This window comes from Neovison vison, chromosome 11 (genome assembly GCF_020171115.1).
Source record: "Neovison vison isolate M4711 chromosome 11, ASM_NN_V1, whole genome shotgun sequence".
Lineage (NCBI taxonomy): Eukaryota > Metazoa > Chordata > Mammalia > Carnivora > Mustelidae > Neogale > Neogale vison.
The window spans coordinates 207,802,256-207,828,100 of record NC_058101.1 but is presented as its reverse complement, the minus strand read 5'-3'; the positions used below and the strand labels follow the sequence as shown (position 1 = coordinate 207,828,100).

The following is a 25,845-nucleotide window of genomic DNA, read 5'->3' as shown; positions in this document are numbered from 1 at the left end:
ATCAGGACACCAAGTGAACCCACACTCAAACACCATTTCCAGACAGTCTAGTCCACGGTCGCCTTGTCTAGGCCTTCCTGACTCGGGGTGGCGTCGGACCCACGAGCGTTCCACCCAGAGGAGGGACACACCGTTCACAGGCATGATTACAAGACGGTGGGCTGAATGCGTGTCAGATGCTCGAAACCGACACACACGTCCTCGGGGACCAGCTAACATCCCGAAAAGGCTGACAGTTGTACTATTTCCGAAGCCTTCCTTTAAAATCCCCTTCCGAAAGCACAACACATCTCTCGGGCTACCCGCCGTGGTGCCAACCTGTACTCTGCCCTGCTGATTGGATGCGAAGCTAACTCAGAGTGCCAGCGCCCCCGGGCCGTGACCTGGGGCTCCCTGCTCTACGCTGCTGCGCCACACGGGGGGCTTCCTGCGACAGGGAAGACGCTCCATTTCTCTGCCGGAAAAGGACTACGAAGTCGCGATTACTAGATTTTCTGAATCAAACATCAGGACAGATGTATGTGGTCTTCCCAGTGCGAGGGTCCCACATCTGAACCCCCGAGCACCCCCCAGAAAGAAGCGACCCCCCCCAGCTGAAGCGTAAGTCCCTGGGACACACACTCACATGTGTCATGCCTCAAGACACATGAAAATAAAGCCTTTCAGTATAAATGAAAACCATTTCTCTCCCTTAAACGCCTTTTTCTCATGGTATCCTTAAGGTTTGCTATACTCCCTAAATATAAAAAACAAAGGAATAAATATGAAAGTTGTTAAATTAGCCGGAAATAAAACATATAACCATCTTGAAAACTGATACCTTTAAAAAACCTATAAGTATTTATTACATGTGAAGTGATGGACTCAGGATGAGTGCAATTTATAAGGAATAACGTGTTGGAGAGGATCTAGAGAAAGGGGAACCCTCTTACACTGTTGGTGGGAATGCAAGTTGGCGCAGCCTCTTTGGAGAACAGTGTGGAGATTCCTCAAGAAATTAAAGATAGAGCTTCCCTATGACCCTGCCATTGCACTCCTGGGTATTTACCCCAAAGATACAGATGTCGTGAAAAGAAGGGCCATCTGTACCCCAATGTTTATAGCAGCAATGGCCACAGTCGCCAAACTATAGAAAGATCCAAGATGCCCTTCAACGGACGAATGGATAAGGAAGATGTGGTCCATATACACTATGGAGTATGATGCCTCCATCAGAAAGGATGAATACCCAACTTTTGTAGCAACATGGACGGGACTGGAAGAGATTATGCTGAGTGAAATAAGTCAAGCAGAGAGAGTCAATTGTCATATGGTTTCACTTATTTGTGGAGCATAACAAATAGCATGGAGGACAAGGGACGTTAGAGAGGAGTAGGGAATTTGGGTAAATTGGAAGGGGAGGTGAACCATGAGAGACTATGGACTCTGAAAAACAGTCTGAGGGGTTTGAAGTGGCGGGGGGGTGGGAGGTTGGGGTACCAGGTGGTGGGTATTATAGAGGGCACGGCTTGCATGGAGCACTGGGTGTGGTGCAAAAATAATGAATACTGTTATGCTGAAAATAATAAATAAATAAATAAAGGAATTTTAAAAACAAACTTAAAAAATTTTTATTATTTACTTAAGAAAGAGAGAGAGAGCATGAGAGGGGAGAGGGTCAGAGGAAGAAGCAGGCTCCTGCCGAGCAGGGAGCCCAGTGTGGGACTTGATCCCAGGACTCCAGGATCATAACCTGAGCTGAAGGCAATTGCTTAACCAACTGAGCCACCCAGGTGCCCCTAAACTTAAAATGTTAAACTTATCCTGCTAGACACTAACTCTTTTGAAATGAGTATAAAATTAATAAAAGTGTCACAAGGGAGTAAATATATTCAAAATAAATAAAGACACACCAAAATGTATCATTTACTTAAATAGTACTGGACTCACGTCTTAAAATTCTGAGCTCAGATCCTCAAATTTTATTCAAAACAGAATTACTCCAAGCTTTGTTTTCCCCGTGAGAACCCAGAGTGCACCGAGCTTGCATGCTGGAAAATCTGAGACAGCCACCCCCATCTAGTAAAGCCTAGATGACAAGGTAAGGTAGCATCTCACATAAATAATATGAAACTACAGACAATACTGGATGATTTATTCAGAATCATTAAAGCCCACATCCAAAATTGTGCACAGTTGTGTATATCACTAAAGATTGCTGTCACCAGCCTCAGTTCGATTTTAGAACAGAAAGATCCATGGGACATAACTGTAAAAATACTGTCCTCTTGCCGCCACGTAATCTAGATATCAGAGCAAAGTATCACCCTAACAAGACTCAGACCTTCCTCCTCCAACTGTTCCTTCAACTTCCCACCAAATGAGAAAAATAGGAACGTAGGAGCTAACATTTGCTAAGGAAAACTATCAGAGGCATAAAGTTTTGATAATTACACAGACCTGAACTCCACATATTCCAACATAAAACTATTTTTTTAAAAAAAGATGCTTTGCATGTGGGAAACACAACATAAAATAAAATGTTTCTCTCCCATGAAACAAACCCAGCTTTGGTAGACAAAGATAAAATTTAATTTGCAATTCTGCCTTTCCACCCAGAAGTCAACTGTCACTTTATCAATGGTGACAGCAGGTAGACAGTATACAAATTGGAGTCACAGAGTTAACGATTCCCAGATGAACAAAGGACAGAATGGCGGAAACACTTCACTCCCGCACGGCAGCAGTCTGATCCAGCAGGGAGAACGGCCTTCCCGTTGCAGAGGAAAACAAGCAATACATAAAGAAGCCATGACAGCGCCAGACCAAGGAGATCATAACAACTATAGGGACGTGCTTCCCCCGAAGCAACAGGGGAAAAATCACCCCTGAGCAACGTCTTCTCAGAAGTCACATAGGATAAGGTTAACATCCAGAAGAATGAAGATCAGCAAATGCTAGGTTAATTCATATTCTAGAAATGAATGGGATTTATTAATTTGATGCTCATAGTTAACAATGCATGGGAATTAGAACCCACAGTCATGATTGTCAGAACATACAACAGGTTCTCTCAGAATAAGTCACAGCCAGCAAAATGCCCCTGTTCAGATAGGCTGATTCGTAAAACTCCATTTCCGTAGGCATAAAGAAGATCGTCAGGGCTGTGGTTTCGTGCAGACAAGCCCTGTTAGAACTCACGGACAAGGCAGGTCTCAGAGAAGTGGGTTTATCAGAAGATGAGGGGTTGGGGACCCTCCCCTTATGTGGCTGGGAATTAAAAACTATAACATATTTAATGACAAGACTAGACCGATGGGGTCACTGCCTCGCACCTGTGCAGGACCCTCCTGAGCTTTCCACGCCCACAGGTGTGCTGCCTGCCTGGAGCCCTCCCTGGATGCCATATGGACGCGGGTGGCAGGGGGTGGGATCGAAGTTAGCGGGCGAGCCGGGGCCAGCATTAGCACCGCTGGGAAGAGCCAGAGTGCGAGGCTCTAGGACGACATTTAAAAACTAGAACTTCCCTATGACCCTGCAATTGCACTCCTGGGTATTTACCCCAAAGATACAGATGTCGTGAAAAGAAGGGCCATCTGTACCCCAATGTTTATAGCAGCAATGGCCACGGTCGCCAAACTATGGAAAGAACCAAGATGCCCTTCAACGGACGAATGGATAAGGAAGATGTGGTCCATATACACTATGGAGTATTACGCCTCCATCAGAAAGGATGAATACCCAACTTCTGTAGCAACATGGACGGGACTGGAAGAGATTATGCTGAGTGAAATAAGTCAAGCAGAGAGAGTCAGTTATTATATGGTTTCACTTATTTGTGGAGCATAACAAATAGCATGGAGGACAAGGGGAGATGGAGAGGAGAAGGGAATTTGGGTAAATGGGAAGGGGAGGTGAACCATGAGAGACTATGGACTCTGAAAAACAATCTGAGGGGTTTGAAGTGGCGGGGGGTGGGAGGTTGGGGTACCAGGTGGTGGGTATTATAGAGGGCACGGCTTGCATGGAGCACTGGGTGTGGTGCAAAAATAATGAATACTGTTTTTATGAAAATAAATAAATTGGGAAAAAAAAAAAAAACTAGAACAGCAGGGGCCTGGGTGGCTCAGTGGGTTAAGCCGCTGCCTTCGGCTCAGGTCATGATCTCAGGGTCCTGGGATCGAGTCCCACATCGGGCTCTCTGCTCAGCAAGGGGCCTGCTTCCCTTCCTCTCTCTCTGCCTGCCTCTCTGCCTACTTGTGATCTCTGTCTGTCAAATAAATAAATAAAATCTTTTAAATAAATAAATAAAAATAAATAAAAACTAGAACAGCAGAGGATGAGAAGCCTCATCAGATGCATGCTTCCAGTCAGACAGGGCCGAGAGGGACGGGGCGCTCTCCCCCAAGAAGGGAGCAGCACTGCGGGTGCCTCCTGCCCGGGCCTAAAACAAGCAATTCACAGAATGTTCCACACCCCAAAATTCTGTCTTAAGACCCGTCTTTTATTCTATATACAAATTAAGAAGAAACCCATGAAAGTCACTGGACTGGAAGATTCTGCCCTACCAACCACTCCCCCGTCCTACTGCTGATGTGGCTTGAGCAGGGAGGGCCAGGAATTTTTAAGCTGTCCTGGTTTTAAGGGATCGAAGTAGACCGCTCTCCCCCACCGAGTGCGCAGGGGCTGCACCTCTCCTGCGGGCGCTCACGGAGGAGCTGCACTGGGGAAGGAGCCGGGAAAGCAGACAGGGGGCACCCAAAGCCACACGGAAGTGAGTCAGCAGCGAGCTTTGTGGAAGAGAAGGCAGCCCAGGTAGGCCAGCTGTTACTGTGATTATAAAGCCCTATTTAAGCACAGACTTCATCTTTCCCCCACAAATAAATCCCACATAAAAATGCATGGGGGGCCGGGAAGCAAATGTGGACAGTTAGGGAGGGAAAGTCAAGGGAGGGTTATGGACCACAGCGCTCACACGCTGTGTCCAGACGACACCTGGCCTGGGGTGTATCAGAGCATCAGATCAACATAGAAAAGTGTGACGCTTAACAGTGGTCTGGACAGGGGACTGTTAGTGCAAATCAAGATGAGCCTCAGAAGTCTAACTATAAAGTACCATCTTAACACCAGTCTTCGCAGCCAGAAGCTAATGCTGAAGCATGAGGCTGGGGGCAGGAGCTCAGCATTTAGCAGCGGGAACAACTCTCCAGTGCCCTTCTATGCTGCCGGCCTCCAGCGGGGACAGCCGGGGAGCCACACGGGGACATTTCTATCCCCCAAGCTAGCAGACATACAGACACTACAGCAGCACACGAATTGAGGGCAAAAGTGAACATGGGACCTTGAAAAGGCTCTGCTTACCCAGAAGACAGCGAGGTTGGGCGCCAGAGGGAGAGGGCCCTCACCCACCAGAGGGGGACACACTGAAAACCGCCAATTCCAGATTCGAGAATGAACGCCAAGCAATGCTATTTAGAACAGATTCAGATTTTCAACAAGTTCACACTTGAGATCCCTAAACCCACTTTCCAATTTTCCTACATCTGGGAATACAACGTAAAATTTCAAAAGGGGAAAGAAGTGTTAAAAAATCCAGGTGTAAACTTTTTTTTTTTTCAGCATAAGAGTATCATTGTTTTTGCACCACACCCAGTGCTCCATGCAAGCCGTGCCCTCTCCAATACCCACCACTGGTTCCTCCAACCTCCCACCCCCCGCCCCTTCAAACCCCTCAGATTGTTTTTAAGAGTCCATAGTCTCTCATGGTTCACCTCCCCTTCCAAATTCCCTCAACTCCCTTCTCCTCTCTAACTCCCCTTGTCCTCCATGCTATTTGTTATGCTCCACAAATAAGTGAAACCATATAATAACTGACTCTCTCTGCTTGACTTATTTCACTCAGCATAATCTCTTCCAGTCCCGTCCATGTTGCTACAAAAGTTGGGTATTCATCCTTTCTGATGGAGGCATCATACTCCATAGTGTATATGGACCACATCTTCCTTATCCATTCGTCCATTGAAGGGCATATTGGTTCTTTCCACAGTTTGGCGACCGTGGCCATTGCTGCTATAAACATTGGGGTAGAGATGGCCCTTCTTTTAACTCCATCTGTATCTTTGGGGTAAATACCCAGGAGTGCAATTGCAGGGTCATAGGGAAGTTACATTTTTAATTTCTTGAGGAATCTCCACACTGTTCTCCAAAGTGGCTGCACCAACTTGCATTCCCACCAACAGTGGAAGAGGGTTCCCCTTTCTCCACATCCTCTCCAACACATGTTGTTTCCTGTCTTGCTAATTTGGGCCATTCTAACTGGTGTAAGGTGATATCTCAATGTGGCTTTTTTTTTTTTCCTCAATGTGGCTTTAATTGGAATCTCCCTGATGGCTAGGGATGATGAACATTTTTTCATGTGTCTAATAGCCATTTGTATGTCTTCATTGGAGAAGTGTTTGTCCATCTCTTTTGCCCATTTTTTGATATGATTGTCTGTTTTGTGTGTGTTGAGGTTGAGGAGTTCTTTATAGATCCTGGATATCAACCTTTTGTCTGTACTGTCATTTGCAAATATCTTCTCCCATTCCGTGGGTTGCCTCTTTGTTTTCTTGACTGTTTCCTTTGCTGTGCAGAAGCTTTTGATTTTGATGAAGTCCCAAAAGTTCATTTTCGCTTTTGTTTCCTTTGCCTTTGGACACATATCTTGAAAGAAGTTGCTGTGACTGATATCGAAGAGATTACTGCCTATGTTCTCCTCTAGGATTCTGATGGATTCCTGTCTCATGTTGAGGCCTTTTATTTATTTTGAGCTTATCTTTGTGTATGGTGTAAGAAAATGATCGAGTTTCATTCTTCTACATATAGCTGTCCAGTTTTCCCAGCACCATTTATTGAAGAGACTGTCTTTTTTCCACTGTATATTTTTCCTGCTTTGTCGAAGATTATTTGCCCATAGAGTTGAGGGTCCATATCTGGGCTCTCTACTCTGTTCCACTGGTCTATGTGTCTCTTTTTATGCCAGTACCATGCTGTCTTGGTGATCACAGCTTTGTAGTAAAGCTTGAAATAAGGTAACATGATGCCCCCAGTTTTATTTTTGTTTTTCAACATTTCTTTAGCGATTCAGGGTCTCGAACTACAGAACACTCATGAAAGAAATTGAAGAAGACACAAAAATATGGAAGACCATTCCATGCTCTTGGAGCAGAAGAATAAACATTGTTAGAATGTCTATACTGCGTAGAGCAATCTATAATTTTAATGCCATTCCGATCAAAATTCACCAGTATTCTTCAAAGAGCAGGTATAAACTTTTGCATCAACATGGACAGGACTGGAAGAGATGATGCTGAGCGAAACAAGTAAAGCAGAGAGAGTCAATTATCATATGGTCTCACTTATTTGTGGAACATAAGGAATAACACGAAGGACATGGGGAGATGGAGAGGAGAAGGGAGTTGGGGGAAATCAGGGGGGAGACGAACCATGAGAGACTGTGGACTCAGAAACAAACTGAGGGTTTTGGAGGGGAAGGGGATGGGGGGTGGGTGAGCCTGGTGGTGGGTATTATGGAGGGCACGTATTGCATGGAGCACTGGGTGTGGTGCATAAACAATGAATTCTGGAACACTGAATAGAAATTTAAAAAATAAATAAAAATTAAAAAATAATCCAGGTGTATCATTTATCTTATTACCATAAATGACAAGAACATTGGCTAATATAAATGTTAACTTTAGCTTAAAATGCCTGACTACAAGCCCATATCTTATTGTGCTTTGCCATATCACACTTTCTAGATGTTGCTTTTTTGGCAAACAGAAGATCTGTGGCAACCCCATGTTGAGCGAGGCCATCGGCATTGGCTCCCTTCAAGTCCCTGCATCGCGCTCTGGTAAGAGGCACAATACTCCGAGCTCTGTCGTTATGGTTGTGTTCATGATGGTGATCTGTGACCAGTGACCTTTGCTGTTCTCCTGTAAGTGCTTTGGGGCACGGCAAGCGGCATCCCCACACAGCCGATTCAACCAGTCTGCGTGTGTTCTGACGGCTCCGCCTTCAGGCCTCCCTGATCCCCCCCGGCCACCCGACGCAATAATGTGCAAATCAGGCCAATGAATAACCTACACGGGCCTCTACATGCCCAGCTGAGAGGAAGAAGCTTGCGCCCCCACCTGACATCCAGAGCTGGCGCGATGGAGCTCAGGGGGGGCTGTGCCGGGAGCAGAGCCAGACTGAGAGCGAGGCTCTGGTGGCAGAAAGCCGGCCACACTGTGAAGGCAGAGGAGAGTTCTGGAAGGTCATTAAAGGGCAGCTCCAGAGAACACGTGGACAAGAAGAAAGGGAAACGGGTTTACCGCTGATACGGAGAAAGCCTGAGTGATTTGGACGGAACACACTCCCCTGAGCCAAAGCCTGATCCAGAGCAAGGCCCGAATCCTCAGTTCTGCGAAGGCCGAGGCAGGCGGGGACGCTGCAGAGGGAAAGTCGGCAGCCTGTGGAGCTTGGCTGCTGGCATTCAGGGAAGCAGCCGTCTCCGCGACAGGAAGGACCAGGTGAGGCCGCAGGTGCCCACGGAGACGCTGCCGCAAGTCACCCCGGAGATCCAGCTCCGAGAGCTCAGGCTGGCGGCTGCGCTCCACAACGGACTGCGGGTGTAGACCGAGCAGCCTCTGCCGGGAGACGACGCCATCTGGGACTCGCACCGCCAGAGACAAGTCAGCGCCCGGCTTCAGAGCCGCGAAGGACAGGCCGCTCCCCCGTGAGGGGCTGGTGCAGCCGGTGACCCTAAGTGGAAGCCGGCGCGCACGTCCCGCTCTGAGAACCCTGGGGTCCTTCGGCATCGCGCTCGGTCGGCTCTGCCTGGGCCCCGCACACGGACCCACACGGCCCGATGACGGCGCGTCCGTCCCCAACGCGGTGCCCTGAGTACGGTCCACCCGCCGCCGGGGCCAAATGCTCGAGAACAAGGTTTCTTCCAAAGCACGGCTGCTCGCGGACGGGGCACCCGGTCGCCCCAGAGCTGTGACGGGGCCGGACCGCGAGAGTCACGGGTTTTCCCGGCGCTGATGCAGCGTCTGTCCTGCAGCCCGCGATCAAGGGGTCACTTCAACTCTCCATCCTCTCGCCGAAGGAATGCGTTTCGTCAGGTCCCGGCTGCCGCGGGCGGGGATTCCTCTCCCGATCGGGGCAGAGTAAACCTTCCAGAAACGACTCAACGTCCTCGACGCCACTGAGGACACGTGCGATTCCTGGGACGAGATCGGAGCGTCAGCACAAAGAGGAGGTCGGAGGAAGGGCGTCCGGCGCGCACGGATGACCCGGAGGGTCCGGCCTCGGTGCAGGAGGAACCGCAGACGGGGCCGAAGGGGCCGGAGAACGGGCCTCCGCAGAGGGGCCTGCGGCCGGGGCTGCTCCGCTGCGCTCTCGGGCCGCGCTCGGACGGACGAGGAGCTGCTTCTCGCGCAGGAGACGGAACGTGGGCTCCGGGGACGGACGCGCTCCTGGGGAAGGTGCTGGGAAGACTGGTGAAGCGGCGACCGAGGACTTAGAACATTCCCGAAACGTAGCTGACAAGCAGCGGCAGCGGTGGAAGGTCTGACTCCAGTCGGAATGAAGTCCTACTGTGTCAAATGCCACCTCATTGCACTGCGCATGGCACAGAAGCCTCTCCAAAAGGAAGTGTCCATCGAGGCCCCAAACCTCCTTGTTGCCTCAAAAACTGCGGCAAGTGCCCCACCCTCAGCACCCACGCCCGGATCCGCCGGCAGCTGCCAACATGGAGGCAAGACTGTCTACCGGCAAAGAAGGACGGCTTCCTGAAAGCCCAGATGACGGTTAGCGTTTTTGAGCAATCAAGTACTTTTTAATCAAGGCAAGTACACTTTTGAGACGTAACCCTAATGCACACGGAACGGGCCACAGTATCGCACACACAGATTTCATATGCACTGTGCAACCACAGAGCCCCTGGACCCTCTTCCCTGCAGTATTTGCTTCACTGGGACGGTCTGGTGTGCAGCATCAACATCTCCGGTGCAACATGTCCCAGGTTTTTCATTTTAAATAATCTCTTTATATTTATTTATTTTTTTTTTAAATAATGTCCATTTTATTATTTTCTTTCTTTTATGGCTAATGATTTTGGCATCCCAATTTAAGAAACCTTTGTCTAAAGTAACTTTGACAAAGCAAACTTTGTCCAAAGTAAAGAAGAAATTTTCATATTTTCTTTTTTTTTTTTTTTTCCCCAATTTATTTATTTCTCTTTATATTTAGAAGCAAACTCTCCATATTAGTGCCAGACTTGGCCATTTGTCATTAAGTGCCCTGAGCTCCCAAACACAGATTAACACTCCACATTTTATGATTATACAATATTTACTGAAAGGAATATTGTTTGACTGCATCCCTGAATGTTACATTTTGTCATCCTGAACTCCCAGTGGGCAGAAACACATTAATTTCTTCAAAATTAAGTTAGAATTGTGTACCAAAGCATCTTTACAAATGACCAGAGAGTTTCTCTTGCAGCCACTAGATCAACCCTCATCTATTTTTTTTTATTTTATTATGTTAGTCACCATACAAATGGACAGGAGTGGAGGAAATCATGCTAATTGAAATAAGTCAAGCACACAAAGTCATGTATCATATGGTGTTACGTACTTGTGGAACAAACCTCATCTCTTTTTCTAGCTTTGGAGATATTCCAGACCCCTGAGACTTTATCTCCAGGAGATACGGACGCCATCAGGACGCTGGAACACAACCCAATGTGGGATTATCTACACCGGAAAGACAGTAAGAACTTACTCTTTCATCGTGAGCCAAGGTCACCGTATCTTAAATACTAGGAATTTAGTCATCATTTGTTGTGCGCGTCAATCAAACGTCACTGACATGGGAACTCGTGTGGAACTGAGCCACTCAAGCCAGAGAGAAAACGTGCCACTGGCACTAACACATCCGTGGGGCATCCCCAGCCCCATGGAGAGGGGAGGGTGACGCCACGCTTGACCTGCACTCCCGGCCCAATACCATCCCGACCGGTGAATGACACCAGCCACTCAGCTGTTCTGGGAGCAAGAAGAACGACACACAGCAAAAAAGGCTCACGGGAGTCGCACGCTCAAGTGTGACGGCACACAAACACCGCGTCGTGAACAAACAAAGCAGATACACACCTGCCATCAGCGTCGCTGCCTTTTTCCTATCTGGCTTGGACACTCAGACGACCGTATTCTCTGCAACAACGGAAAAGTACTTTGACTATTTCCCTGATTCTATCAATTAGGTATGCTCACAAGAAAAATATAAAATAATGCCAAGACCAGTGACCACTCACGGTCTTGGATCAGTGAGTGTGCCCACACCAGACTTCTGCAAACTAGCAAAATCAAAACCTCAAAAACCAAGGCTTCAAATTAAATGTGGACTCGGAAACAGCCCGGCTGCTGTTGATTCTGAGTCTTACTTCATACACAAGACACTGAGGAACAGACAGCAGTAAGCGGATTCCCTAGGGCAAGGCCACTACGTCCAGGAGTAAAACTGCAGCCAACACTCCTGGTGTCCTGCGCTCCCTCCAGGACGCCTGCAGAAAGGGCCATCGGCCACAGGACACAGTGCTTGCTGCCCGGGTCAGAGCGCCAGAGGGGACCGTCCTGCACGTATTTCTTCCTCTCGGCCGGATGCAGTCTCCTGTCTACAACACCCTGCTCTGTCCTCAGCTGCTTGCTCTGACAGCACACGGAGGCGAGCGAGTTAATTTCTCAACACCCACATATCAATCGTTCCCACAGCTCAGGCAGTATTCGAAGGAGAGGTTTTCATTGATTCCAAATTCAATTATACTTGGGTCTACTAGAAGAGCCACAATCACGATAGGTTCAGGAAGCTGTGAAATGATTGTTTCTACATATATTTTAGAAGAATTATAGAAAACTGTGTTGAAAACACTGATGCAGGAGGTTGGAATTTCTTTCAAAAATCTCTTAATTTAAGCAGTTGGTGGCATGAGAATTTATGCATAACTGCCTTTTGAAATAATTTCCTAATGATTTCAAAGAAGATAATTTGCATTTATTTACACTGAGCCAAACAGTATTATCTGAGGGATAAAATGACGTGTGAATTATCAGCAGAGAATAATGTTTCAGCAAAACAGCAAAGCATCCACCAGGAAACTCATCTCCACTGGAGTGTGGGCCGCCCTACTGCTCCTGTGACACAGACGTGGAGCAGATGTCATTCTGTCCTGAACCAGGCCTCACAGAGCACTTACCCAGCTTGCTACGTCAATACTTTTAATAAATGGTTGCTATGGTTAAGACTGTCAAATACATTTCTTATAATCTTCTGAATAATTCTCCAGCGTGTTTGCAATTTTATATTCAACTTCATATTAAATGGTGCTAAGTTTACAAAATTCCTATTTAGAATAAAATGAGACCAGCTGTCTTTGAATTTATTTATCATTCTTTCATTCAACAATACCTATGGTACGGCAATAACAACGCTAGGAACTAGAGATACAAGAAATGCTTGCTCCTTAAAAGAAATGTCCAAAGTAGGATGCCTGGGTGGCTCAGTGGGTTAAGCCTCTGCCTTCAGCTCAGGTCATGATCTCAGGGTCCTGGAATAGAGCCCCTCATTGGGCTCTCTGCTCAGCAGGGAGCCTGCTTCCCCTCTCTCTCTGCCTGCCTCTCTCTGTCAAAAAATTAATAAAATCTTCAAAAAAAATGTCTAAAGAGGATTTGGAGTTAAGCTTCAAACTTCTTACAGGGGTATCTGGAGACACCACAGCAAGTGTGAGTAGAGAAGCATTCAAGTCCAAGCTATAAGTTTAGAGTATGAGTGAGAGTGACAAAATCAAGGACCACATCCAGTTTTTCTTTCATTTTCAGTTCCTTTATAAATCAGCTCTGAGCATCAGGATTGGTTCAGTCAAAAAAAAAATTAAAAAAAAAAAGATTACTTGGATCATAAATGTTGCCTCCAGAAGACTGAGATAACTCTAGTACCAGGGAACTCCCATCCACACTAGCACAAAAGAACAGTTCTTCTTCCCAATTATCTATGTACTAACTGAAAATGAAAAAAAAAAAAAACCTTCTGGACAACAAAAAAAAATTAACAGACTTCAAAACTAATATAAAAATATGAAAAGGGGAGGTGAACCATGAGAGACTATGGACTCTGAAAAACAGTCTGAGGGGTTTGAAGTGGCGGGGGGGTGGGAGGTTGGGGTACCAGGTGGTGGGTATTATAGAGGGCACGGCTTGCATGGAGCACTGGGTGTGGTGAAAAAATAATGAATACTGTTTTTCTGAAAATAAATAAATTGGGAGAAAAAAAATATGAAAACAAAGAGATAAAATTTATTCCACAGATAAAATGAGCCATATAGAAAATCTAAGATGCATGTATTGCTGGGCACTAGGTCAGTAATAAAACTTTGGTGGCGTACATAACCAGAGGAGTAACCAAGTGCAATAGGCAAGAGTGTTTTTAAATCCCCTTTAGGAGCTAAAACTATAAGATACTTTCCTAAGTGTAAATCTAATCAAAGTTGCCCAAAATTGAAGTGGAATAAATAATATTTCGAACATGAAAGAAATCCTGAATATATGGGCACATATATCCATAAATATTATAAAGCTAAAAGTTTTCCATTTTAACCTATAAATTCAAAATGATTTAATCAAAATCTCAATCATGTTTTGGAAAACGTAAAAAGCAGTTTTCATGTGGATAAGTAAGTGGTTTAGGATAATTAAAATAATTTCTGAAATAACAATGGGGAGATTTACTCTATCAAGTATTCTGTTTTGAAGATGTAGTAATTAAGAAAGGGAATCATATCCATAGTTTTAATAAATAGACCAAGGAAACAAAAGAGAAAGCCCAGGAAGAGACCTATTGCTGTGTGAAAAACTGACATGTAATGGTGATATATTTCAGACCAATGAGAAATTGATTTATCCAGAAAAAACAGATTACCCATTTTGAAGAATAAAGTTTGATCTATCAACCCATACCCAAAAACCCAATTCTAGGTAAATTAAGTATGTAACAGTGTGAGATGTGAACTTTAAAACCTCTGGAAGAAAAAAAGCACTGGAATCTTTTATCATATCAAGGTATGGAAGTCATTCTAAAGCAAATTTAAAAAACAAAAACTGCAAAAGAGAAAGAAGTAGGTTTTAAATTTTAACTGAAATTAACATTTTTTAATGGATGACGATACTATAAAAGAGGTTACTAAAGAAGTCATAGATGGCAAGGATTAGTATCTCAAATAATAAAGAACATCTATACATTAATCAAAAAAAGACAAACCAATAGAAAAATGAGCCAAGGGTAAGAAGAGGCAATTAACATAAAAGGAAATATGAAGAGTCAATAAACCTCAGAAAAATACATGCAAGCTCATTAGTAATCAGGAATTTAGAAGCAAACAGAAAAATACAATGAAAGACTATTCCACAAGATCAGGATGCCAAAATATTAAAGTCTTAAAACAGCAATTGTTGAATGAGAATGCAAAACAAAAGGAATTCTCCTACAATGACAATGATGGAACACCACATTTTACATCAAACTAAAAGTAAAATTAAACTGGAGATTTTCTTACCCTATAAAACTCAGAAGTTCTTTCTATTCCAATATATATTCTAGAGCAGGTTCTCAGACTTTAGCTTGGATCAGAATCATTGGGGGGCTTGTTAAAACCCAGATTTCTGGGCCTCAAAAGCAAAGGTTTTAATTCTGGGGCAGGGCTCAATAATTTGCAATTCTAGCATGTTCTCAGGTGATGCTGATGGTGCTGGGCCTGGGACCCCATTTTAAGAACCACTGTCTAAAGTGGACAGTGTCTTCTAGATATGGGAGCTATTCATTGCAGCTCAGTTCCGCAATACTGAAAACTCTGGAAACAATTTCCATCCCCTCAATCACAATGAGGAAGGATAATCAGAGTCATTCTCAGGAACACAATAACCATACAGCAGTTTAACATTTAAGGCTAAACACAGCAGTACAAATAGATCTCCACCTGAAAACACCTTCAGAACAACTCTGCATATTATTTATGGACGTACAAAGATGTCATCTACAAAAAAAACATGCCTGGGAATATATACACCAGATGCATGACAGAGACCGGCTCCAGCGTGGGAACACAGTAATGGGATTGAAGAAAGTAAAATGGATCCCCAAAGAACCACATGCTTAGTGCTTAGAAAAAGTATGAAACACACTTGAAATGGCATTAAGATTTAATAAATAAAAGGAGTAGTACAGGGGCAAATATTATATTGTTCTCTCTTCATAGGTGTGCCCTTGAAACGGTGTATAATTAAATGAGGAAAACAGTATATTAACATAAACCATTTAAGAATTAAATGCATGTAGGTAGATGAATGCTTTATAAAACCATTGTATTTGGATAAAACCTGTCAGAACACCAATCCTTTGGCTTTGCAGCTAATGAAGAGCTTCTCAACTAGCGATTCCCTCATCTGGTCAACAGCTAGATGTCTGCTGTCTGCCAGTCCTGGGCACCTGGTCCTCGGGGAACTCAGCTGTGCCCAGAGCCACACGCACTGGCTGTCCTGGCAGGGATATGGGGTAAGAACTGGGGCATACATATAAAGACAAATTTTTAGTTGAACCTTATAAAAGAGGGGAGATTTGTCAGGTCCAAAAGAGAGCAATCTCTACTGGCAGAAAAGACATACCATGTGAAGCAGTGAGGGATGGGGGCATTGTTCCCCTGGAAGCCAGGTTCTGATCCAGGGGCCACTGGGAGAGGAAACAGCAGATGACACAGCAAACTGATGAATAAAGACAATCACCACCAACTCAGATGCCAGGTCAAAAATCCCCAAAGTCACCCATGATTTCCTGTTTTCCATCACACTCACATCTAATTAACTCATCATGCAATTCTGTTGGCTCTACTGTCAAGTGAACCCAGAAACCCTGTTTCCCACGTCCTCCACCCACACCAGCTGTCCACCATCACCCCTCCTCTGGATTGGCACAGGCTGCTGTCTGGTCCCTGGGCTCACTCTGCTACAGTCTCTACTCTTCAGAAAACAGCAGAAAGATGCTGCCAAATGTGAACTAGACCATGCTCCCCGCCCAAAGTGAGCCAACAGCTGCCCCTCAAAATGAAAGAAAGACTCAGCATTGTTCCTGTGTCCTGGAAAGCCCTGGGCCATTTGGCCTGGGTCACCTCCCCCATCATTTCCTCTGTTCCAGCTGGTCTCTAGCCACATCACACAGTGCCACCTCAGGGCCTTTGCACCTGTGGCTCCCTCTGTTTGCAATATTCATCTACCATGAAAGACCTGCAAGCTCTCACCCAAGTCTCTGCTCAATGTCACCTCTGCTCAGTGAAAGAGGCATTTCTACCTATGACACCCTCATTGCTCTCTTTACCCTCCTCCTATGTTATCCTATCTTGACAGAAATTACTGTTTTGTTTATTATTTCATTATTGGTTTACTTATTCTTTGTCTCAACAAGTAGACTTTAAGCAGGGATTTACCTGCCTGGTCCTCATCACCAGGAAGCATGCATGGGACATATGTGAGAAAAGGAAGTATTTGTGGAATAAATGAGTGAATGACCATTCATTATGTTTACATTTTTGCAAAGAAATAAAAGAAGAAATGACTTAACCCTGGGTGATGAGTTATGGATTGGATAAAGAAGGAAGAATACATATTTACCTTAGCTAAATCCCTGAGTGGGCACCCTGTAAAAGGTTCAGTGAAAAACACAGACCCTTACAGGTTCACTACAAGCCTTACAAAGCTATTTACTCCAGGACAAGTAATATTCATTTCATTGGGATGGAAAAACCATGGTCATAAACAGATGGAGAATCCTGAAGATGTCTTTGAAGCTGAGGACTCTCTTTATTTTTAAATCACAGCAAATCAGTCCAGAAGACCTGCCATTTGATGGTATCAGTGGAGTTCATAGCGGCAATGAGTTGCTGGTAATTAAAGTGATTCTTCAGCAAAACCTGGGAAGTCATCCCAGAACCCCATTCTAATTTCTAAACTGAGGATTTGAAAATTTACGTAACAGAGGTCATACTTGAAATGCTGTGATGAGGGCAACTTCAGGAACACTGGAAAAGTCCTATAAGTCATTATAGAATCTGCATCAAAGAGGAAAAGAAAAATCAAGAAATATTTACCCTTCCTGATTTCTTTCTTTAATTGGAAAAAAATAGTCAAAAACAAAAACCAATTTAGTATGCAAAAAACCACCTTGGCTACAATAACTTTATACTCTTATCACATTAATGCTAACAAACTGAAAAAAAAAAAGGCAAAACCTCAATATTAGAAATGCTCTGAGGGGTGCCCAGGTGACTCAGTCGGTTAAGGGTCTAACCTTGAGTCATGACCTCAGGGTCATGAATACGGCCTCGGGTCAGTCTCCACACCCAGCGGGGAGTCTGCTGGAGATTCTCTCCTTCTCTGCTCCTGTGCTGCTTGCGCATGTGCTCTCTCTGTCTCTCCCAATAAATAAATAAATCTTTAAAAAACCAAGAACTACTCTGAGAAGCATCTTTGAAGCCCCACCTTCCCTGTGTTTGTGCGTGTGACGTAACCAGGTTCTCATCCCAGCTGTGAGTGCGCCTTTCTGCCCCGGTGTCCCTCTCCTGCCGGGGCTGGGAAGGAACCCTGTCACCCCAGCTGCTGAACACCCAGAACCCTGGATAAAATCACAGGCAGGAACGAACATGGGGTAAACCCTGGGATCCTGCCACTACCTTAGACTTGTCAACACCATTGTCACCAGGGGCAGTCAGATGCCCTGATGCCAAGAGCCCCCACACCTGATTCACACAGGAAGTAACCTGGGGTTGGGTCAGGAGGCTCAAATGTGTGGTCACTGCCCACAGGGATTCCATGCGGTCCACGTGTGCTAAGCCCTGAGGTCAGACACTCTTGGTTCAAACCCAAAGATCTGCCACTAACCAGCTCTTCTTTTAAAGGTACAGCAAAAAAAATGTTTTAAAAAAGTGTGCAAATCAAACCTTTTAAGAAGGACAATCGTTAGAGCAGTGTCAGGGTTATAAAAAAAAAAGTACAGCGTTCGCACAGAATGCTTCCTCACCTGGCTCTGGTTCCCCTTCAATGAACATCTGATACACATTAGTATGTTGGTCTTGACTCAAGTCCACAGTTTACATCAGGGTCTCTCCTGCTGCTACACATCTTATGGGTTTAGACAAATGGATAATGATATTATCGTATCAGAGTATCCTACAGAGAATTCACTGTCGTAAAAACCCTGTGTGCCCCCATTTTCATCCCTCCCTCTCGCAACACAGGCAACCACTCAACTTTTTACAGTCTGTGTAGTTCTGCCTCTTCCAGAAGGTCACATTCCTACAGGATGCGGCCTTTCCAGACAGACGTCGTTGACTTAATAATATGCATGAAGGTTCTGCCATGTCTTTCCAAGGCTTGATGGCTCCTTTCTATTTATTGCTGAACAACAGTCCACCGTCTAGACAGACAACAGTTTATTGTTTATTTCTCCATTCACCTACTAAAGGACTTGTCAGTTGCTTCCAAGTTTGGAATCATGAATAAAACTGCTATAAAAATCTATGCACAAATTCTTCTGTGAACACATGCTTTCAACTCCTGTAGGTAAATACTGAAGAGTGTGGTTGTGGGAGCAAATGGTAGAGTATTTTCAGTTCTTCAGGATGTTGTTACGCTGTCTGAAGTGGGCGCTCCTCCCGTATTCTCACCCGCAGTGAGGGAGGATCTCTGGTCCCCACATCCTCTCCGAGGATCTCTGGTCCCCTCATCCTCTCCATGGTATGGTGGTGATCTGGATGGTAGCCATCTCACTGGTGTATGGTGACATCTCCTCGTTTTAACTTGCATTTCCCTGAGGATGTATGATGTCGACCTGCTCTTCATACATTTATCTACCATCCGTATACAGATGTTTACTCGATTTTTAGCAATCTATTTCTTCTCTGATGATATACCCATTCAAACCTTCAGCCAATTTTTTCAGAGAGAGAGAGAGACCTCAAGTGGGAAGGAAAAGGGAGAGAGAGAATCTCAAGCAGGCTCCACACCCACCACAACCACCACAACCCGAGGCTCAATCTCATGAACCTGAGGCCATAAGCTGAGGCAAAATCCAGAGTCAGATATGCCTAAGTGACTGAGCCACTCAGGTACCCACCCCTCCTTTGCCCATTTTTAAACTGAGTTATTTATTGCCAAGTTTTAAGAATTTTTTTGTATGTTTTAAATACTAATTCTTATCAGCTGTGTCTTTGGCAAATATTATCTCCCTGTCTATGGACAGTCTTTTCATCTACTTGACACTATCTGTCACATAGCAGAAGTTGTTGTTTTGTTGTTGTTGTTATTGTTGTTTTGTTTTTAACGAAGTCCAGTTTATCAGTGAGTTCTTTCGTGAATCACATACCTTTGATGTTGTGTCTAAGATAATCATCAACATAACAAAAGTCATCCAGATTCTCCTAGGTGTTTTTTTGTTTTACATTTTACATTTATTTATTTTAATTTTTTAGGTCTGTGTCCATTTTGAGATAATTCTTGTAAAGGACATAAGTATGTGTCTAAATTTATTTTTCTGCATGGGGACGTCCAACTGTCCAGCCCCATTTGCTGAAAAGACCATCTTTGCTCCATCATATCACTCCTGCCCCTTCATCACAATCGGTTGAGTGTATTTATCTGGGTCTCTTCTGGGCTCTCCATTCTGGTCCACTGATCCATTTGTCTACACATTCACCAAGACCATACTCTCTCGATTACCGTTAGCTGTATCTTTAATAAGTCTTGGAGTTGGCAGAGCCAGTCCTATGACGTTGCTCTCCTCCTTCGTTATTGCACTGGCTCTTCTGGGTCTTACACTTTTCCACATAAACCTCCGAGTCAGTTGTTGCTACCCACAAAGTAACTTGCTGGTATTTTCACTGAGGTGGCAATGAATCGACAGATCAAGCCGTAGAAAACTGCCATCATCAAACTGTGCCAGGTCTTCCTATCCATGAACATGATGCAGCATCAGTCCATTATTTTGTTCTTTCACTTATTTCACAAAGGTTCTGTAGTTATCTCCAAATAGATCTTACACACAGGTCATTAGATTTTTTTCAAAGATTTTATTTATTTATTTATTTATTTATTTATATGACGGGGGGGGATCACAAGTAGGCAGAGAGGCAGGCAGAGAGAGAGAGGGGGAAGCAGACTCCCCATGGAGCAGAACCTGATGTGGGCTCGATCCCAGGACTCTGGGATCATGACCTGAGCCGAAGACAGAGGCTTAACCCACTGAGCAACCCAGAGCCCTAGTTCATTAGATTTTTATGTAAGATTTTTTTAAAATTTCAAATTCCAATTTTTCATTGCTGGTACGTAAGAAAGCAATTGCCTTTTTCATATTATCCTTATATCCTGCAACCTTGCTATAATTACTTTTTAGTTCTGAAAGTGTTTTTTGTGTGTTTTTTTAATTTTCTACATCAACAATCATGCATGTCAAAACAGTTTTATTTCATCCTTTCCAATATGTATACCTCTTTCCCTTTTCTTGTCTTATTGCATTGTCCAAGAATTCTACTACAAAGGTAAAAGAAGTGGAGAGAGGAGGCATCCTTCCCTTGCTCTTGATCTTAGAGGAAAAGACTCTACTTTGTCACCATTACATATGATGTCAGTTGTGGTGTTTTTGCAGATTATCTTGTGAAGAAGCTCCTGTATTACCAGTGTGTTCTGAGTTTTTATCATGATTAGATGTTAGATTTTGTGAAGTGCTTTTTCTACAATTGCTGATGTGATTATATGACTTTTCTTATTTGATGTGTTGATGTGATGGATTCCACTAGTCAATTTTCTCTTTTTTTTTTAAGATTTTATTTATTTATTTGACAGATAGAGATCACAAGCAGGCAGAGAGGCAGGCAGAGAGAAAGGAGGAAGCAGGCTCCCCGCTAAGCAGAGAGCCCAAGGCGGGGCTCGACCCCAGGACCCTGGGATCATGACCTGAACCGAAGGCAGAGGCCTTAACCCACTGAGCCATCCAGGCACCCCCACTAGTCAATTTTCAAATGCTGAACCAGTCTCCCATATGTGAAATAAACCTTCAACTTGTTCCATGTGCTTCAGAAATTAGTAACAAGTCCTTCTGCCATTGTCATTCCTTCCCCCATCAAATGAAATCTGAGTTTCCTTTGGGCACCAGAAACTTACCTGGAACCTTTATAGCACCAATGCAACACACTTTTCATTATCTTCCTCTTGATGTGTCTTTAATATCAGGCACTAATATGCATCCCTATGTCCTTGAAACTTATCTCCTGCCCTCCCCAATATGCCAACTTCCTGGTTCTCCTTCCATTTCTCTGGTCACTCCTTGTTGCTGATTTATTCATTCAACAAACATTTCTGGAGTTCATACTAGATTCTCACCCATGTTAAGTGTTAGGCATATACTTCTGACCCAAACATACACAACTTGCTAGCAGAGCACTCAAGTCAGTGGAGAACAGAGGCATCGTAGAGAAAATGCTCGTAACATGGTATTATGGGTGACATGCCCCTCACCACCAAAAGTATAATGAAGTCTTAACCTCTAATACTTCAGAATGCGATACTATTTGGACACAGGGTCTTCACAGAGATAGTCAAGTTAAAGTAAGGGTGAACCCTAATTCAGGATGACTGGAGTCCTTAAAAAAAGAGGGGGGCATTTGAACACAGAGACAGATAGGCACATGGGGAACAAGGAGCGAAGAGACACAGAAGAAGCCATCTACAAGCAAAGGAGAACCTCCCTCCTTGTCCTTAAAGGGACCACCCTGATGCCACCTTGACCTTGACTGCCAGCCTCCAGGACTGTGAAACAATACATTCTGGTTGTTTATATCACTAACTGTGAGGCACGTTGTCAGATCAGCCCCGACAAACCAACACACATGAAGAAAAGCACTGCACAGACTGATAAGAAAGTGCTGAGCCCTGAGGCCAAAGTGGGCTTGTCACTGTCACCCAACACAAGTGCCTGTACTCAGGGATGGAGGACAGGGCAGTGGATAATAAGACAGCACATTAGGTGTTTTAGGCCACAGTAGAACATCCTTCTGCTCTGATACATCCTAGCCATGAGTACAACTGTCCCCGAGTCTTCCCGCCAAGGCACTGAAGCAGGGGATGGTCTTGGGGACCCAACACAGTTGGATGAAGTGCCCCACTCCAGCTTCTCACTCTGCTGTCGTGACGGCTCTAAGCTCTGAACTTCCTCTTGACAGCACCTACCTACAGGTTTCAGGCATCAGCCCTATGCCACCTCCCCCAGATTTTCCTACCACATCTCATCTGCATCGGGCGACCTGGCATCCAGCACCAAGTCTGTACACAGCAAACATGGGACAAGGTCCACCAGTGTCTGCAGCGGGAATCCCTGATTCTGCAGATTCATGAGTGCATACAGCATGTGATGAAACGAAGCCCTTTGTAAAGCCACAGGAGATGCACGTGAAGGAAGAAGAGTCCCTCACAGTACGCGCGCAGTGTTCTGGTTTCCCCAGGAAAGGCTCACAGAAGGCACAAAGCCTCACTGGACTCTGGTGGGGAGTCTATCGTTGGCAGGACTGCGGAAGCGGCAAAGATGCAAACATGACAGTAGATACTATAATCAGTACAAACCCTGTTTGCTGAGGACGTAATTCTGTCGGCAATTTATATTAAAGCCTAGGAAGCAGAAGCATTTGATTTGCTCATTCACTGTAGGCAGACAATCAGTTAAGCTGGTGGGAGAAAGAAGAAAATGACCCAACAGAATCTTAAGTAGAACGAAGCTGATAATCCGCTAAAATTTACAGCCAATAAACAGAGAAAAGTATGATGGTTTGATTGGATTTGCCATTAGTCTTACCTTCTGGAGAGAAAGCTAATGACTGAGGGAGAAAAGCTGATCCAAGACTCCTGGCAGGAGGTCATGGTGACCTCATTACATGCAAGATAGAGGCAAGAGAAGCAGGTGACAAGCCCCGGATCCCATCAACAGTGCGTCCTATTTATTTATTTTTTTTCCAATTTATTTATTTTCAGAAAAACAGTATTCATTATTTTTTCACCACACCCAGTGCTCCATGCAAGCCGTGCCCTCTATAATACCCACCACTTGGTACCCCAACCTCCCACTCCCCCGCCACTTCAAACCCCTCAGATTGTTTTTCAGAGTCCATAGTCTCTCATGGTTCACCTCCCCTTCCAATTTACCCAAAAGCACATACCCTCCCCAATGTCCATAACCCTACCCCCCTTCTCCCAACGCCCCTCCCCCCAGCAACCCACAGTTTGTTTCGTGAGATTAAGAGTCACTTATGGTTTGTCTCCATCCCTATCCCATCTTGTTTCATGGATTCTTCTCCTACCCACTTAAGCCCCCATGTTGCATCCTATTTAAACTTCAAGAACCGAGGACAAGGAATGGAGGAGAATGTGTCCAATCAGACAGAGCAGGCTGGGAGAGAAAGGCGATTCCATCATCCCATCAAATCAGACCCCCAAACCATAGAATATTGCGATGGGCTGTAATTGAACCCGCTCCCAACACAGGCCAGCAAGAGGGGAGCACCTCTTCCAGCCCTCACAGAACACTGCAGCATGAAGGGGTGAAGGGGCCCGTGTGCGGGCATCATCTACCCATCGGCACAGCAGCGGGGAGCTCCTGTGTGGAGCCAGGCCCACCTGTCCCAAATCACAGCTCCCACACCTGCATGGAGTGGCCTGAAGAAAGTGATGGAACCTACCTAAGGCTCAGTGTCCTTGGTAACAACAGAGGGAGAGCAGTAAAGACCCCTGTGGGTGTGCACACAGGGTCACCAGCAAACAGGAAGCCTGAGCCGGACAGTGAGCAACTGCGGCTCCCGGCACAGCCCAGGGTCTGCTGGTGTGTGGCGGCGGCCTGCATTCAATATGCTTTGTCCCGTGAATGGGGGAATCCAGACACCCACCCATCCGCTGCCACGGACACCGCACAAACATCCGCAAACCTCCGAATCTCTGGATAGATGGATGAGGAAAGACAATGTGCTCCTACAACAGGGTGCGGGGCTCACTGTCCTGCAGAGCCCACAGACCCTATCAGAAGACTGTCCGCAAAGGCACGTGACAAAACACACACAAGACCGTCACAGTGAAGTAGTCAAACATGTCTAATCGTGATGCACTGATGATACACAAGGTGCACTAGCACGTCCGACGATCCCACAGCAGGAGTGACCCTGACACCGATTTCAACACGTGGAGGAACCCACTCCTTCGCGGAGACGCGCCGGCCCCGACCCCATGTGAGCCGCCCTCCGCCCCTCCCGGGAGAGGCCACGGCGTTCCTCCCTATGCCGCGGCGGCCTCCGCGGGTGCGCATCAGAAGTGTAAGCTCCCACCAGAAGCTCCTGGAACAAGGACAGGGTTTCTCCTGTTCGAGCCCATGGTCGCGAGTCATCTGTCGACCTGGGACGTCCGTGCAGCCCAGTTACAAACCCCTGCTCTAATTAAAGCACCATGTCTTCATGTTCCTGGAAACATCTCCAGGGCCGTGAACACGTGGTTTTGTGTCCCATCTACCTTCACGTTTTCCGTTAACATTACCACGGTATCGTGTGGGTCAGCCAGGGCCCCATGGAATCACAGGAACCATCCAAGCAATGACACGAAAAGGGGTGGGCAGGAAGAAGAAAGCAGCAGAGACGGGGTCGAGCCGGGGCAGTGACTGGCCCCAGCCTGGGACCGGAGTGGCGACAGGAAGTCCCTCTCAGATACCTTATGTGCAAACAGAGCGACTCACTGAGCTAAGTGTACGTGGTGAGCACCACACGGCACTCCCCAGAGGACGTCTTGGACAAGGTGACAACAGCCTCAGTGACCCGTCATGTCTCACCCCACGTTTTAGAAGGGATCTGAATGATCTGGCTGACACGCAAACCGACCAGACACACAGGACGTCAGGGTAAGTTTCCGAAGACACGCCTGCTGCACAAACCCCTGACGACAGGCTGTGCCCCGAATGGATGACCTGCAGCCCGGACTCCTGGAAAGGTTCTCTATATTAGAGCTAACCAAGTGCCACCACAGCACCCAACAAACTAGCGGCGCGCACTCAGTGAAAACAGGATTTCATAAACTCAGGGGTGCCTGGGCAGCTCCGTCGTTAAGCCTCTGCCTTCAGCTCTGGTCATGGTCCCAGGGTCCTGGGATCGCATCAGGCTCTGCTCAGTGGGGAGCCTGCTTCCCCCTCTGCAGCTCCCTCTGCTGTACGCTATCTGACAAGTAAATAAATCTTTCAAAGAATAATAATAATATAAAAAAACTATACCTAGCCAAGGCCCTCAAACTCTACTGAAGTTCAGAACATCCATCCCTTTGAGAAATTACTGTCCATCCTACAACATATCCTGATGATTCCCACCAAGGCAGGACATTTGGCAAAACCAGCTGCTCCTCTGAGTATCGCTATTAACAAAAATAAGAGGCAGCTAGTGAGTTACAAACAAACATTAGTGCTCTGAAAAGAACTTTCTAAGTATTTGTAAATTTGCTCAAGACACTAAAGCAAATGACACTGGACGGTGCTTATCTGCTCAGACGCACAGTCCATACCAAGGGAGGGCTGCCGGCTCCATCTCCTAAGAGCAGTCACGAGGCTGCCCAAAGCAGAAGACTCCTCATCCCCAAGGCAGCACCGTTGTCCCGGGCTGCAGCCGAACGCAACAAATAAATACGTGTGACTCGACTTGACTCTTCACTTAAGGGGGTGGCAGGAAGGTGA

General features: G+C 45.6%; 1 long non-coding RNA gene across 1 annotated transcript in view; it reads right to left on the bottom strand.

The window, feature by feature from the left end:
- The window catches only part of LOC122890050, a 271,781-nt gene that overhangs the window by 121,785 nt on the left and 124,151 nt on the right, over positions 1-25,845 (bottom strand). The gene's annotated exons all lie outside the window — the stretch shown is intronic.